Genomic DNA, 16,952 nt, shown 5'->3' on the forward strand with positions numbered 1-16,952 from the left:
GCAGCACTGATATCTGAGAGACTGAGGCAACTTCTTCACTAATAGCTAGCGATACCATGCTACAAGTGGGCGCCGCCCCCCACAGGGGGACCGTAAGGTCTCATCTCCCCCTCCCCACCCCCCAGGGCCATATGGGCATGGTTCATCAAACCACCTGTTGCCCAGAAGGGTCACCCTGCCTGGTTTAGGGTATATGTCTTTCTCTTGAGGTCTCTACTCCCTAGAATGGAAAAAAACAAACAAAAAGGCCAAGGATCTAGATTAATTTCCTGAGGGTGGAGGTCTATGGCCTTGGGGAAAAGTAGGAGGCCCTAATGCCTTCCCCACCTTAGGGAGATATTGCCAGCTATGAGTCACCTCACTGATAGGCTTCATCCTCACTCCTCCTGATACAAGTAAGGCCAAGCATGCTCCAATCATCATAATTCTCCCAGAAGTAGTTACTTAGTATTCTTCAAGTGGAGACACCAGCGTAGTAGGCCGACAAGATGTACACATGCACCAGATGTCCCATTGTACCACTGTCTCCAGACAATTGCCCCCACAATCTCTCCTAATTTTAGATTTCTTTCTATCTTCATACTCCTTCCTTGTTGCCTACAACCTAAAGTCTCCTCCAATCTTAAAAAAACTCTCCAGACTCTTCCAGCCTTTCAAGCTATTCACCTATATTTCTTCCCTTTCACAGCCAAAATCTTTTTTAAAAAAATCAACTATCTATATTCATTGTTTGCACTACCTTCGTACTTTTCAACCCTTTGCAATCTGGCTTCCAACCTCATTAATTAACTGAAAGGGCTATTTCTAAAGTCACCAATGATCTATTAAGTACTTAATTTGATGACTTTTTTTTTAGTCTTCAAACTTCTTGACTTCTATCCAGTATTTGACAGCTGATTATTCTCTTTTGTAAAGATAATTAAGTGTGAAAGACTTAGCAACTCTGATCAACACAATGACCAACCACAGTTCCAAGGGATTCACATTGGAAAATGTGATCCACTTGGAGACAGAGAACTGATGGACTCAGTGAGCAAATTGAAGCATATTGTTTTCTTGATCTTTTTTCTCCGAAGATGACTAATGCAGAAATTTGTTTGGTGTGTGTGTGTGTGTGTGTGTGTGTGTGTGTGTGTGTGTATTGTGAGCGGCTGAAATTAGCCTTGGGAGCCCCAAATAGGTTGCCCCTCCCCCAGCGCAACTGCTCTACCCGAAACCACCCCAGACACATAAGCCTCGCATGTCCATCCCCTGCTCAGTGGGGATGAGCATGAAGGGCCTGAGAGATACTGGAACTTCCTTCACTCAGCCTGCAGCTCCAGGAGCGCCTGGCATGGGGCTCCTTGGGACTGCTGGGGGAGCCAACGAATTAGCTTGGCATGCAGGGGCATAGCCAGCCCGAGGTTTGAGGGGAGAAAAGGGATATATAGCCTGGGAGATAGAGACACTGGGGGGTCACTATGGTGAAGCAGGGGTTGCTACAGAGAGAGAAGTTAGAAGAAGGGGAACGCTACAGGGACACTATGGAAAGGAAAGGGTAAGAGAGCTAGAAAGAAGGTAGAGATGCTGGAAGTAGGAGACATTGGGGAGAGGCTAAAGAGACACTACGGAGGGGGATGTAGAAGACGCAGGGTAGCTTTTGGCTAAGAGTGGGGGTCTGACAGTGAAAGTGGAGGAGAGTTAGTGTGAAGGTAGAGACACAACAAGGTTGGCAAGAGGACTGAGAAAGGAGATGTGGCTCGGGGGTTGTAAGCATTAGTGGCAGCAAGCAAGAGATGTGCAGGGGGATAGGCAGCAGCAGAGTTTGTTGGCTGAGGTTTCAGGTTGTATATCTTACTTTCCTCTATTCTTATTTCTAAATTGGTTCTCTTAAATAAACTGCTTTGCTTTAATAGAAAATAAGTTTTTTAATCTTTTCCTTATCAGGCTGGGAGAGGCAGTGGGGGAGAGGGGGAGCCTCCCAATTGGTTCTTCCCATATTAAATTAAAAGCAGTCAGATAGCCAGCGTTCACAGATTAGGGCCCAGTTAAAATAATTTTTACAATATGTATACACACACACACACACACATATACTCACATATACATATACACATGTAATGGGTTTAAATTTATTTTGCCTTTATATCTATACACACAGAGACACATACATATACACATGTAATGGGTTTAATTTATTTTGCCTTCTCAATGGATAGGGGACAAAAGAGAAAGAGATAATTTGGAACTGAAAATAAAACTGATTTTTTTTAAAGAGAGGAAATTTCTCTAGGTAATAAAAAGACAAAAGCAAAAAAAGCTTCTTGTCCAAGCACTGTCTAGCCAGGGGCAACATGTAGGCATATACACGTATGTGTTATGTATATATAATTATATATGACAGGTGCTACAGATGGACAAGGAATTAGGCCCAGAATTGAATAGGAGGAATGGAGCAGGAGGGATAATATTTGAGAAACTATGTAGAGCTTTCGAGGATTCCAAATTACTCCTTGATTTAAAAAAAATCTTTTAAACACAAAAGTCCAATTGATTATAAAAGTTTGTAAATTTTGGAACATAATAAACCCCAAAGAATCAAATTTTAGTCTGACTCAATAATGGGAAAAAGGGGCACAAGAAAGCTGCAGTATATTTCTAATAAGAGGCAGTGTAGTGTAGTGGATAGGATGCTGGCCTTGGAGTCATATGAACAAAATGTAGACTAGCAGATGCCATCAAGGAAATATGTCATCTGAAAATGGGGGGTCAGTCTTGAAGTAAGAGTAAAAAGGGATGGATAGACCAAATAGTGCACTTGACCCTCAAATGTGACCTATAAGAAGGCCTCCATTTTATTGGGTCCTGTATAGAAGATCCACGGGAGAACAACGACAAGAATCACAGAATATGAGAAGGGATGGATGGGTTGTGCTAGTCATTGGTAGGTAAAATATTCTCATTAATGAAATTATAGATCCATTGAAGTATTTCTATAAACATTTTTTTCTAAATATGTTAATATTGATAAGAAAAAAGAAAGGGAACTGTGACTTCAGGAATTCCAGGGTCAGGAAATCTGTACTAGTTCAGATAGGCATCTTCTCAGCAACTTATAGCATTAAAGAATTGCCTAGAACACTAAAATATTAAGTGACTTGCCCAGTGTCATGCAAACACTTATGTGTCAGAGGCAAGGTATGAACTCAGCTCTTTCTGACTTCAAAGTAAGCTCTACATCCACTACACAAGAGTGTAGCCTATAACACCCCTGCTGGGAACCAGATAAAAATGTAATTGGAAAATATACATTTTTTAAAATGTAATTTTTAAGTTCCAAATTCTCTCCTTTCCTCCACTTCTTCCCCACCCATTGAGAAGGCAAGAAATACTGTACTCATTATACATATGAAGTCATGCAAAACATTACCATGTTAGCCACATTGTTGGGGGTGAGGAGAAAGCAAGAAAACTAAAGAAAGAAACAAATATGTTCCAATCTTTTAATTTCCTTCTATAATTTTTTTTTTGGTAAAGAATTTTTTTGGGGGGTGGAGCAATGAGGGTTAAGTGACTTTCCCAGGGTCACATAGCTAGTGTCAAGTGTCTGAGGCTGCATTTGAACTCAGATCCTCCTGAATTTTATCCACTGTGCTTTATCCACTGTGCCACCTAGCTGCCCCTGTTCACTTCATTTTGCATCAGTTCACATAAGTCTTTCCATTCTTCTCTGTATTTGTCATATTCATTGTTTCTTAGAGTATATTAATATTCTATTACATTTATGTGCCACAATTCATTAATCATTCCCCAGTCTACTTGGTTTCCAGTTCTTTGCTATCACAAAAAGTGCCATGATGAACATTTTGGTGTGTATAGAGACTTTTTCCCCCCACCCTTTTTTTCTTAAAATCAAAGACTGGCTTGAGGATCTATACTTAGCAGTGGAGACGGAGTCAAAAAGTGTGAACATTTTGGCTACTTTATTTGCTTAATTCTAAATTGTTTTATAGGAGAGTCGTACAAATTCATAGCTCCATCAACCATTCATTACTGTGCTTGCCTTTCTGTAATCCTTCCAACATTCACTATTGCCATCTTCTGTCATCTTGTTATTTATTTCTTCTGCTATTATAACTGGGACCTGAAGACAATCACCTATTATCTCAAACGTTTACTAGCTGTACCTCTTGGTTTCTTCATCTATAAGGTGGGCATTATAATAACTCATCTGTAAAGTGGGGATGATAATAGCACCAATATTTAGTACTATCAGTGTGTAACGACTGGAATGATGCCACCTGCTGGAGAGCTACTGTAGGAAAGCTCAGCCATGAGGAGAAGGCACCTGAGGGCAAACTATGTGGCTTTTCTTTGGCGTTACTAAGTGACGTTTGCTTGTGGGAGGAAGAAGGGGCGAGGCTGGCGCTCTGACTCGCTCTCTTTTGTCAGGACTCTAGTGGAGAGTGGAGCTAGAAACGCGCTTTCCCTTTAATAGATAGATGAATCTAGGCCTTTCTCTTTCTCTTCACCAAATTCTTATTCTCCTTAATAAATGCTTAAAAGCCTAACTCTTGCTAAAGCTTATAATTTATTGGCGACCACTCATTAGATATTTTAGACAGACTAGCTAGAATTTTAGCGCCTTACAAGTGCATAGTTGGTACTTCATAAATGCTTATTGACTTAGATGGCAGAGCAACTGGGAAAAGAGAAATGGCAGGTCGAATACCTGTGTATAGAAGTTAGGTTTGGGAAGCAGCATGGTATGGTGGAAAGCATATTGCCTATGGAGTCAGAGGAGCTAGCTTCCAAACTCAGCAATCTTAATTATACAGGTGATCTTGGGAAAGTCAGTGTACCTCTCTATGCCTCATCTCCCTCATCTGTAAAATGAGAGTGTTGGACTAGTTGATATCTTGATTCCTTTCTCGCTCTAAATTTATAATCCTGTGATATGTTTTTCTCACTATTTTCTAGTTCAAATTTTACTTTATTCTCCAGGTGTTGGGAAAGTCATGTGGGGCTCAGATTTTGTGAGTTTGGCCTCATGGTTCATTGTCCTAAGTGTCTGTGTTGGTGTGTTTTGTGTACGCTTACATATGTTTACTATATGAAGCACTTTCTTTTAAAATTTCTTTTGTACCCAATTGAGAAATGGTAAAAGGATATGAACAGGCAGTTTTCTGATGAAGAAATCAAAGCTATCTTTTGCCATATGAAAAAATGCTCTAAATCACTATTGATTAGATAGATGCAAATTAAAACAACTCTGAGGTACCACCTGACACCTATCAGATTGGCTAATATGACAAAAAAGGAAAATAATAAATGTTGGAGAAGCTGTGGGAAAATTGGAACATTAATGCATTGTTGGTAGAGTTGTGAACTAGTCCAACCATTCTGGAGAGCAATTTGGAATTATGCCCAAAGGGCTAGAAAGCTGTGCATACCCTTTGACCCAGCAATGCCACTTTTGGGTCTTTTCCCCAAAGAGATCATTAAAAAGTTGGGGTAGCTAGGTGGTGCAGTAGATAGAGCACCGGCCCTGGATTCAGGAGAACCTGAGTTCAAATCTGGCCTCAGACACTTAACACTTACTAGTTGTGTGACCCTGGGCAAGTCACTTAACCCCAATTGCCTCACTTAAAAAAAAAAAGAGAGAGGGATCATAAAAAAGGGAAAAGGACCCACATGTACAAAAATATTTATAGCTGCTCTTTTTGTGGTGGCAAGGAATTGGAAATTGAGGGGATGCCCATCAGTTGGGGAATGGCTGAACAAGTTGTGGTATATGAATGTAATGGAATTCTATTGTGCTGTAAGAAATGATGAACAGGAGGAGTTCAGAGAAACCTGGAAGGACTTGCATGAACTGATGATGAGTGAGATGAGCAGAACCAGAACACTATACACAGTATCATCAACATTATGTGTTGATCAACTGCGACAGACTAGATTCTTCTCACCAATCCAACAGTACAAGGAAGTTCCAAAGGACTCATGATGGAAAAGGCTCTCCAAATCCAGAAAAAAAAAAAGAAAAAAGAAAAAAAAGGAACTGTGGAATATGGATGCTGATTGGACCATACTATTTCTTTTGTTTTTGGTGCTGTTGTTTTTCTTTTTTGAGGTTTTTCCTTTTTGCTCTGATTCTTCTCTTATAACTTGACTAACACAGAGATATGTTTAATGTTATTTTATATAAATACATATATATATAAAACCAAAAAAAGTCTTTTGTAATTTTGCACTTATACACCAAAAGAATGAGCATTTTCATATATACAGCAGAACACAAAAAGAACACTACATGCAAAACTGAATTTCACCATAATAAATGCTACATGTTACTTTCAACATTGTCCTACTTGTTTATGCTTCCTTTTGACTTTCTTTTTATCTTCTTCTGTGAACAAAAAAACAAAAATTCAATGCCCCCCCCTTTAAATGTCAACATTGCTAATCCCTCTCTTTTCAATTAAAAAAAAACCAGGGAAAGGAAATAAAAAATCCTGTAACAAATAAGCACAGTCAAGCAAAAACAGATCTGCACAGTGGTGGTGTAAAAAAAAATATGTCTCTTTATATGTCTTTTATCCATCAATTCTCTGTCAGGAAATGAATAGCATATTTCATCATTAAGTCTCTAGAGACATGATTGGTCAGAGCTCTTATATCTTCCAAAGTTGGTTTTCATTACAATGTTGTTCTTGAATTGTTTTCCTAGTTCTGCTCACTGCATTCTACATTTGTTCATATTATTCAGGATTCTTTGCAATCATCTTTCATCAGTTCATATGATTCATTAATATTCTATTATACTCATATACCACAATTTGTTCATTTACTTCCCAGTTGATAGGCACCAAACCTTCCCCAAGCCTGTTCCTCTTAGATTCTATTCCCTCCCTCTCTCTCCCCCTTTATTCTTGGATTCAAGATTAGGAAATTTGTTTTGCATGCAACTATACTCCCCTTAACCTCTGCCCCACTGTAGCCCACTTGTTTCCCTACACCAAGCCAGGTGTGTGTGCACATACAACCATGCCAGTGTTCAACCCTCCTTTGACTGTATCAATTGAGTGAGGTTATTCTTCTTCTTCCTGTTTTTTGTTGTTGTTGTTGTTGTTTTTGCAGGGCAATGAGGGTTAAGTGACTTGCCCAGGGTCACACAGCTAGTAAGTGTCAAGTGTCTGAGCCTGGATTTGAACTCAGGTCCTCCTGAATCCAGGGCCAGTGCTTTAATCTACTGCACCACCTAGCTGCCCCTCCCTCATCTCTTCTTGTGGGTTTCTTTTTAACTTTTATTAGATCCTTTAATATGTTATCTAATTTCAGTCATGCAGGTAGATGGTGTAGTACAGTGCTGGGTCTGGAGTCAGGAAGACTCATCTTCATGAATTCAAATCTACCCTTATATACTTTCTAGCTGTGTGACCTTGGGCAAGTCACTTAACCTGGTTTGCCTCAGTTTCCTTATCTGTGAAATGAGCTGGAGAAGGAAATGGCAAACCACTCCAGTATCTGTGCCAAGAAAACCCCAAATGGATTCATAAAAAGTCAGACATGCCTGAAACAACTCAACAACAACATCTAATATCATTTCTCTTTTGTAGGTATTGGCATTTTACCACTTCATTTTAACCTTGTCTGAAAATTTCTGTTCCTGGGGCAGCTAGGTGGCGCAGTGGATAGAGCACCAGCCCTGGAGTCTGGAATACCTGAGTTCAAATCCGGCCTTAGACACTTAACACTTACAAGCTGTGTGACCTTGGGCAAGTCACTTAACCCCAATTGCCTCACTTAAAAAAAAAAATTTCTGTTCCCACCAAGTCTTCTGAACCAAGAATAGCTGTAAGCAGATTAAATTTGTTAATTTTTGTTGTTGTCATTCAGTAGACAGATCAGTTGTGTCTGACTCTTTGTGATCCCTTGGACCAACCATCCATGGGGTTTTCTTGGCGAAGATATTGGAGTGGTTTGCCATTTCCTTCTCCAGTGGAACCTTTTGTCAGGCAATGAGAGATTAAATGATTTTCCCAGAGCTATACAGTTAGGAAGTGTCTGAGGCTAGACTTGAACTTAGGTCTTTCTGACTCTAGGCCCAGTGTTCTATCTATTGAGGTACTAGTTACCTTGAATTTGTTAATACACAATAACAATTTTTGTCTATTACCTTATAATGAGAGTACTGTACCCTGCATCCTATGCAGGTATCTAAACCTTGTTTAGAACTTTGTCTCAAAAACGCTCATTATCTCTCAACAAAGGCCTTTACCCTCTTTCAAAGGCTTCACCTGGTCAAGTATATTTCCTTCCCACTCATTTAAAAAACATATATGTATATCTACATATACCTCTATATATGTATATGTTTACATACATATACACAAGTATTTATTATCTCCAAGTTTGATTTTTTTGAGTACACAAACTAGGTTATCTTTTGCCTCATTTTTTACCTAGCTTTAAATCACTGAATGGTATTGCTTCAGAAAAACTGAGACCTGGGAAGAACTTAGCTTTAAAAGGTCTCCCAAGGGGCAGCTGAGTGGCACAGTAGATAAAGCACCAGCCCTGGAGTCAGGAGAACCTGAGTTCAAATCCAGACTCAGCCACTTGGCACTTACTAGTTGTGTGACCCTGGGCAAGTCACTTAACCCTCATTGCCCTGCAAAACAAACAAACAAAAAACCACCAAAAAAACCCAACCAAACAAAAAAAAGGTCTCCCACAAAATCTGGGGTCATCTCCAGTTGTCCTGATCTATGTCTTGCCACTGGATTCAGATGGCTCTGGAGAAGAAAGTGAGGCTGATGACTTTACACAGGCTGGACTCACTTAAATCCAATTCACTTCAAAATCAAAATGATGTCATTGGTCCTCTAAGAGAATGAAGGAAAAAGAACAACAACAATAAACATATATTTATATATGATATAAATATATTTACAAGTATTTATTATCTCTCCTTTCCACTACATTTGAAAAATTGAACAATTGTGGAACAATTTTAAAAAATCATCTTAACAAGGGGCAGCTAGGTGGCGAAGTGGATAAAGCACCAGCCCTGGATTCAGGAGGATTTGACTTCAAATCCGGCCTCAGACACCTGACATTTACTAGTTGTGTGACTCTGGGCAAGTCACTTAACCCTCACTGCCCCACCAAAAAAAAAAAAATCCTCTTTGCAAATATCAATAGTCAAGCAAAATAAGTTCACACATTGGTCAAGTGTAAATATATGTGTTTCATTCTACATTTAAGATCACCAGCTCTCTAGGAGGGGGTGGGTGATAGGTTTCATCTTCAGTTCTCTGGACTAGTGATTTATCATTGCATTAATCAGAGTTCCAAAGTCTTTCAAAGTTGTTTTTCTCTTATAATGTGATAATTGTATAAATTATTCTGTTCACTTCACTGCATCAGAAATGAAGACATCATTCCAGTTTTTTCTTAAATTATTCATTTATTTCTTATGTACGGTAATGTCCTTACATTCATGTACCAAAATCTGTCTATTCCATAATAGGAAGACACGGGGGAAGCTAGGTGGTGCAGTGGATAAAGCACTGGCCCTGGATTCAGGAGGATCTGAGTTCAAATTCGGCCTCAGACACTTGACACTTACTAGCTCTGTGACCCTGGGCAAGTCACTTAACCCTCATTGCCCTGCAAAACAAAAAACATAATAAGAAGACACTTCCTTAGTTGCCAGTTTGGGGCTCCTATAAAAAAAGCTGACAGACAGACAGATAGATAGATAGACAGACAGACAGACAGATAGATAGATAGATAGATAGATGATAGATATTGATATATTGGTACATAAAGGTTCATTTCCTTTTTATCTTTTTGACAAATGGGTCTAGACTTACCTAAGTTCAAGTCTAGCCTCTAGCATACTAGACTGTATGCACAGTCTAGTAAATTTTATGTCATACCCCCAAATTGCTTTCTGGAAAGGCTAGACCAATTCATAGCTTGGCCAACAGTGTACTGGTGTGCCTGTTTTCCCAAAGCCCCTCTAGCATTTATTACTTTTCTCTTTTGTCATCTTTTGTCAATTTGATGAGAATGAGGTAGTTTCCAGGTTGTTTTAATTTGTATTTCTCTATTTATTAGTGATTTGAAGCATTTTTAATATGGTTGTTGATAGCTTGGACTTCTTCCTTTGAAAACTGCCTATTCATATCCCTTGACCATTTATCTATTGTTCATTTTATCTTCTGTGATCCTTTCTATCATCTTGTCATGATTATGTCCCCAATTCATAGATCTAAAAGGTAATTTCTTGCTAATGTCCTTTGCTTGTGTTGTCATCTTTTATGACTAAGTCATGTATCCATTTTGAGTGTATGTTGGTATGTGGTTAGGGATTAGTCTATACCTAATTTCTGTAAAATTGCTTTCCAATTTTCCTAGAAATTTCTCTCAGTCAGGCCTTTTCTCAGTAGCTAAAATCTTTAGGTTTATTGAATACTATGCAACTCCATTCTTTTTCTTCTGTATGTTGTGCCCCCTTTTCACTGATTGATTTGTTTTTTTTATCCAGTACTAAATAGTTTTTATGATTACTACTACATAATATAGTTTGAGATATGACACAGACCCTCTTTCTTACCACTTATTATTGCACAGTTGATGCTGTACTGGAATTAATTATTCTTTGAATGTTTAATGGAATTCACCTGTAAATCCATCCAGTCCTGGAGTTTTTTCCTTGGGAGTTCATTTATGGTTTGTTCAATTTTTTTTATATTAGATGTTTTTACATATTCTATTTCTTCTTTTGTTAATCTAAGTTTTAAGATTTTTGTGAGTATTCATCCATTTTTCCTAAATCATCAATTTTATTTTTTTTTGCAGGGCAATGGGGGTTAAGTGACTTGCCCAGGGTCACATAGCTAGTAAGTGTCAAGTGTCTGAGGCTGGATGTGAATTCAGGTACTCCTGAATCCAGGGCCAGTGCTTTATCCACTGCACCACCTAGCCGCCCCCAATCATCAGTTTTATTAACATATAATTGAGCAAAACTGTTTCTTATAATATCCTTTCTTTTTTAATGTTTATTCCTTTTTCATTTTTGATATGAACAATTTAAGTTTTTATCTTAAAATCATATTTGCTAACGACTTAACAGTATCTATTTTATTACTTTTAAAAAAATCAGCTCTTAATTTTATTTATTATTTCAATGTGGGTTTTGGGGGTTTTATTTTTATTGCTCTCTTCTTTAATTTTCAGAAATTTTACTTTTTTCTTTAATTGGGTTTTTTTTAGAGTTGTTCAAGTTTTTTTTTAGTTGCATGCTCAAGTTATTGATTTTTTTTCCTTTCTTTTTGTTGATGAAAGTATTACTAGACTTGAGTTTTTCATACTGCATCAACACCCTAATGACTCTCCTGGGGTTGCAAAAACCTCCTGAGGATTTCTATGATATTTTCCTTGTATTGTCTTACTTCCCTTTCACTGCTCATATGTTCAAATAGCAAAATCCCAGGCACCATCACCACCAAACTTTTCTATTATGAATTTGGTTGGTATGGTCAGAATTTAATACTGCCACAATTACTTCAAAAGTTCTTTTGAGTTCTTGTTGTTATTACAGCTCTTTTGAATAGTTTATGTTGTCATCTTATTCAAGGCACAATAATTATTTAAAAAGTAAATGGAGGGGCAGCTAGGTGGCGCAGTGGATAAAACACCAGCCCTGGATTCAGGAGTACCTGAGTTCAAATCCGGCCTCAGACACTTGACACTTAGTGTGACCCTGGGCAAGTCACTTAACCCCCATTGCCCCGAAAAAAAAAAAAAGTAAATGGAGGGGCAGCTAGGTGTCGCGGTGGATAGAGCACTGGCCCTGGATTCAGGAGGACCTGAGTTCAAATCCAGCCTCAGACACTTGACATTTAACTAGCTGTGTAACTCTGGACAAGTCACTTAACCCTCATTGCCCTGCAAAAACAAAAACAAAAACAAAAACAAACAAAAGTAAATGGATATTGGAAATTTCTGCAGCAAGATTATAGCTCTTTAAAAAAAAGAGAAAAGTTATATTGGGGACAGCTAGGTGGCGCAGTGGATAAAGCACCAGCCCTGGATTGAGGAGGACTGGAGTTCAAATCCGAATTTGGACACTTAACACTTACTAGCTGTGTGATCCTGGGCGAGTCACAACCTCATTGCCCTGGGGAGGAAAAAGTCATAAACCAGAAGCAAATCTGGACTCTACTCACTATTAGATATTAAAGGCAAGGGGCAGCTAGGTGGCACAGTGGATAAAGCACAGATCCTGGGTTCAGGAGGACTTGAGTTCAAATCTGGCCTCATGTACTTGACACTTACTAGCTGTGTGACCCTGGGTGAGTCACTTAACCCTCATTTCCCTACAAAAATAAATAAATAAATAAAATATATTAAAGGCAAATAGAGAATGGTCCTGGAAGTCTATTATTGTATGTGCAGGAGGGGAGCCTAGTCACAGAGTTCATCCTTACTTTATGGAAGTGTTGGTCACTCTGGAGCTTTCTTTTTGAGGGATTTTGGAATGGCCCACCAAGCCTGGGAAACTTCTAATATATAGAATGCTAAGTTTTAAATTTGGGACTCTGTGTGTGTGTGTCTGTATATATTACTGAAGGTATTTGATTTTCCATATGGAATTTTATGAACTAACATATTTCTTTTCTCTTTCCTGCCTTTCCCCACTTCCTTTTTGTTTTCATATTAAGGGCCTACAATGTTTGAAGTTCTCTGTTTAGGACCCCAGTAGCCAGGCACAGTCTCTACTTTCTAAGAATTTACAGGCAGCACTCCAGACGTATTCATCCTGGAAGCTCACTGAAGCCCTGGAATTTCTGTGTTGCAAGTAGTGTTGATCAAGGTCCAGGCAAGCCCTATCTTTCCTCATCTCCAGGATATATGTTAGTCTTTGCCCATAGGAATGCAGGCTCCTCTAGGACTGAGATGCTTTCTGTTTGTGTATTTGTATTCCTGGGGATCAGTAAGAGCTTAATAAATGCTTGTTGCTGGACTGACTATAAGACTGGCCCAAATGTCAGGCTAGTTAAGTACAGAGTGCTTTGGGATTTTTTTGTTTGTTTGTTTTGCGGGACAATGGGGGGTAAGTGACTTGCCCAAGGTCACACAGCTAGTAAGTGTCAAGTGTCTGAGGCCAGATTTGAACTCAGGTCCTCCTGAATCCAGAGCCAGTCCTTTATCCACTGTGCCACCTAGCTGCCCCAGCTCTGGGATTTTTGAAGATGAAAAGCTCACTTCTGGGTAGGAGGTTTACAATTAACAGGAGATACCAAAGAAATATAGCAAACCAATTGCAAATGTTGTTGTTCAGTCATTTCCTTTATATCCAACTCTTCATGACCTTGATGTGGGCAGAATTTGGGTCAAATTGATCTTGAGTGGTCTCAAGTGGTTACAAGACTCAGTGACTCAGTTTCCCAAGTTTTATCGCAATACTGTGAATGACCACAGGGAGAGAACCAGAAAAGTGGAAAGGTATCTCTTGAATAGTGAAAGAAAAGACAGTTATATTCAAAGTATGGATAAATTGATTATTAGTCTCATTATAATAATCTCCACCTTAGGGAGGTACAGGGGAGGGCCTGTCTTCATTATAATATTCTCCACCTTTGGGAGGTAGAGGGGAGGGCTTAGTCTAATTTGGAGTTCCTGGGGTCCTAAGCCAACCCCTGAGGCATGTACCTTTTTCCGTGGAGGTGTGTTTTTGGGGTTTACATGTCCTAAGGTAAATCTGGGGACAGATTTGGCCTTTTCTACTCATGTCTCTTTCTGTTTCCCGTGACTAGTTTCAAAATATCTTCATTTTCCTTTTATTTCTAGTTTAAGTTTCTATAGCCTGTCATTTTATTTAAGGTCTTCATAGCCTCTCTCCCTCTGTTCTGTTATGAGCATTGATTTCTGTGGGTAAGAGAACCTAGCATCCTGACTTGTAAGTTATCCATTAACTGGGGTCTGAATCCCTCTTAGAGTTCATATCTGAATTAAAGCTTGGGTCTTAGGTTTTTCTATTAACCCCTTTTGGCCTCCTACATCAACCTCATTTGGGGTTTTCCTGGCAAAGATACTGGAGTGGTCTGCCATTTCCTTCTCCAACTCATTTCAAATGAGGAAACTGAGGCAAATAGGGTTAAATGGCTTGCCCAGGGTCACACAGCTAGAACTCAGGAATATGAGTCTTCATGCCTATCCACTGTGAATGAATCAGTGACAAAAATACTTATGAAGATTTTTACTAAGCTTCAAACTTCAACAAAGTAGGGTGGATTTAAATACAAAGGGAAGACAGTCCCAGCCTTGATATATGGGGAGTGGTGGCTGGGGAGGGATGCTTTGTTCTGGAAAAGTTGGTGAATGTTAACTACAGGGCGGGCTCTTTTTAGATAATGGCAGATTTGATTGATTACATTTATCTGAGTAGGTGGTAGAAAGGGGATGGGTGACCTGGGGGCTGGGTGGCTTAGAAAACTGGGTGGTCTCTAGAGGGTAGGTGTAGCAGGGAAAAAGTACTTGGATTTAATCTATTTTAATTAAAAATCTCACAGGACCTGATTAAAGATTTTTTTAAAAAGTTGTTTTTTTAAAAAATATCCAGGAGGAAGGAGAGTTTAGAACTTTTCCCTCCTTGAACCAGACGCAGGACGCTTTCATAGAGGGTAGATGGGGTGACCACCTGAAAATGAAGAGTTCCTTTTTTGGGGTGGGATGCGGAAAGCTTGGATGCTTGTCATATTCCTCAGAGTCCAGGGGAATTATTTTGGAATGATGGTCCTGACCTCTGGGGTTATCTCCTCCTAGCTCTGGTCAGGTAGTAGCCACTCCTAAGTGACTTTCCTGTTATAGAATTTTATCTCACTTTACTTCTTAGGTGGGTCTGTCCTTATGTCTAGTTGGCCAATTTAAACTTTAACCGTACTTTGATTCCTGTATGTTTGTCCTGTTATCTGGTCATCTTTGATTTTGCTTCTCACCAGAGAAACTTCTTCAGATTTATCCTAAGCCCATGTCAGTAGGGTTAGGGATTTAAAATAGACAAATGAATAAGGAAAAAATGGCTCTTCTTTAAATATGGTCTATTATTATTATTATTATTATCTGAGATAATGTTGGTGTCCATTTTATCATTTAAGGAGTTAAGTAGAGGCCTCCAGTCATTACTCAGATTTGTCTATGTTTAATGTTAAATTTGCATTTAATGTGTGCAACTGGAAAATATCAAAAGTAAAAATAGTGTCTAAGCAAGCCCACTTTGAGCTAGTTAAATAATAATTAATAATCTTATATTCTCTTACATTCTCTGTATTCAAAAATATAAATGTGAATAAGTACATTATAAAACTTTTTTTAATGGAATGACAGCAATGCCAACTGCTTTCACTTTTTGAAAAAAAGCACTTTTTCCTATTAAATTAAGAAGGAAGCAGCTTTTTATAATAAACCTGAAAGGCTCAGAATAAGTGTAAATAGCAATTGTTTCTGTTCTGTCCAGAAACTCAAAGGGTTTTCCCTTCCTGATGTGGGATGGATTTAGGGTCAAATTCATCATGAGTAGTCCCAAAAGAATTATAAGACTCACTGACTCAGTTTCCCAAGTTTTATTGCAATACTGTGAGTGAACACAGGGAGAGAACCAGAAAAGTGGAAAGGTATCTCTTGAATAAGGAAAGAAAGTCAGTTATATTTATAGTATGGATAAATTGATTATCTGTCTCATTATAATAATCTCCTCCTTAGGGAGGTACAGGGGAGGGTTTATCCTAATTTGGAGTTCCTGGGGGCCTGAGCCAACACCCCCCCCCCACCTTTTTCTGTGGAGGTGTGTTTTTGAGGTTTGCCTGTCATAAGGTGAATCTGAGGTCAAATTTGGCCTATTCTGCACATGTCACCTTTTGATTCCCATGTCTAGTTTCAAAATATTTTCATTTATCAGTTTGAATTTCTATACCCTGTCAGTGTATCATTGTTATAGTTAAGGTCTCTATGATGTCCCCTCTTTATGTTCTTGTTATGGGTACTGATTAATGTGGGTAAGGAGAACCTAGGCCTTGACTTATATTAATGAAGACTCAAGTCTTAAGTTATCCATTAACTGGGGTCTGAATCCTTTTTAGAGCTCATTTCTAAATTAGAGCTGGGTCTTAGGTTTTCCTGTTAACCCCTTTTTTGCCTCCTATAGTATCACTCTCAGCCTGTTTCTTTTCTCAAGGCAAACTATGCCATTTTTTGCCTTCATCCTTACCTAGCCTTTAATCACACTTAATGGGTGTCGCCTCAGACAAACTGAGACACGGGCAAGGTCTTAGCTTAAAAAGACTGATGTCTTACAACTGGATTCTAATGACTCAAGAGCAGAGCATGGGGCTGATGACTGCACTTCTCTGCCTCACTTGTAAGTCAAGACATCACCCTCCTAATGTCACTGGTACTCATCAAGAACTAAGGAAAAACAAGAGTCCTATTTGCATGGTGAATGTGAACAACAGATTACTTTATTCCAATTTGGTTTTGTCATTTAGATCTTTGCCAGTGGTGAAAATTTTTTTGGGAAAAAAAAATTAACATCAACACAAACACAGGCAGCTAGGTGGCCAGCCTGGTCTAGAATTAGGGAGACCCGAATTCAAATCCTACCTCAGATATTGACTAGTTGTGTGACTTCGGGCAAGTCATTTAACCTGTTTGCTTTAGTTTCCTCATCTGTAAAAATGGGTATATTAATCACACCTACCTCCCAGGGTTGTTGTGAGGATCAAATATGATGTAGCACTTAGCAACAGTGTTTGGCACTATGAAAATGGGTACTTTGATTTGCCTGAGCCTCCTAATTATCCAGGTAACCAGAAAAAAAAAACACGATATAAGGACTGGCTTCACGTGAGAATGAGCCTAGCCAATCCTAGACTTAACTCACTGCAGGATATGTAACTATA

Source organism: Dromiciops gliroides, chromosome 6 (assembly GCF_019393635.1).
Source record: "Dromiciops gliroides isolate mDroGli1 chromosome 6, mDroGli1.pri, whole genome shotgun sequence".
Classification (NCBI taxonomy): Eukaryota; Metazoa; Chordata; class Mammalia; order Microbiotheria; family Microbiotheriidae; genus Dromiciops; species Dromiciops gliroides.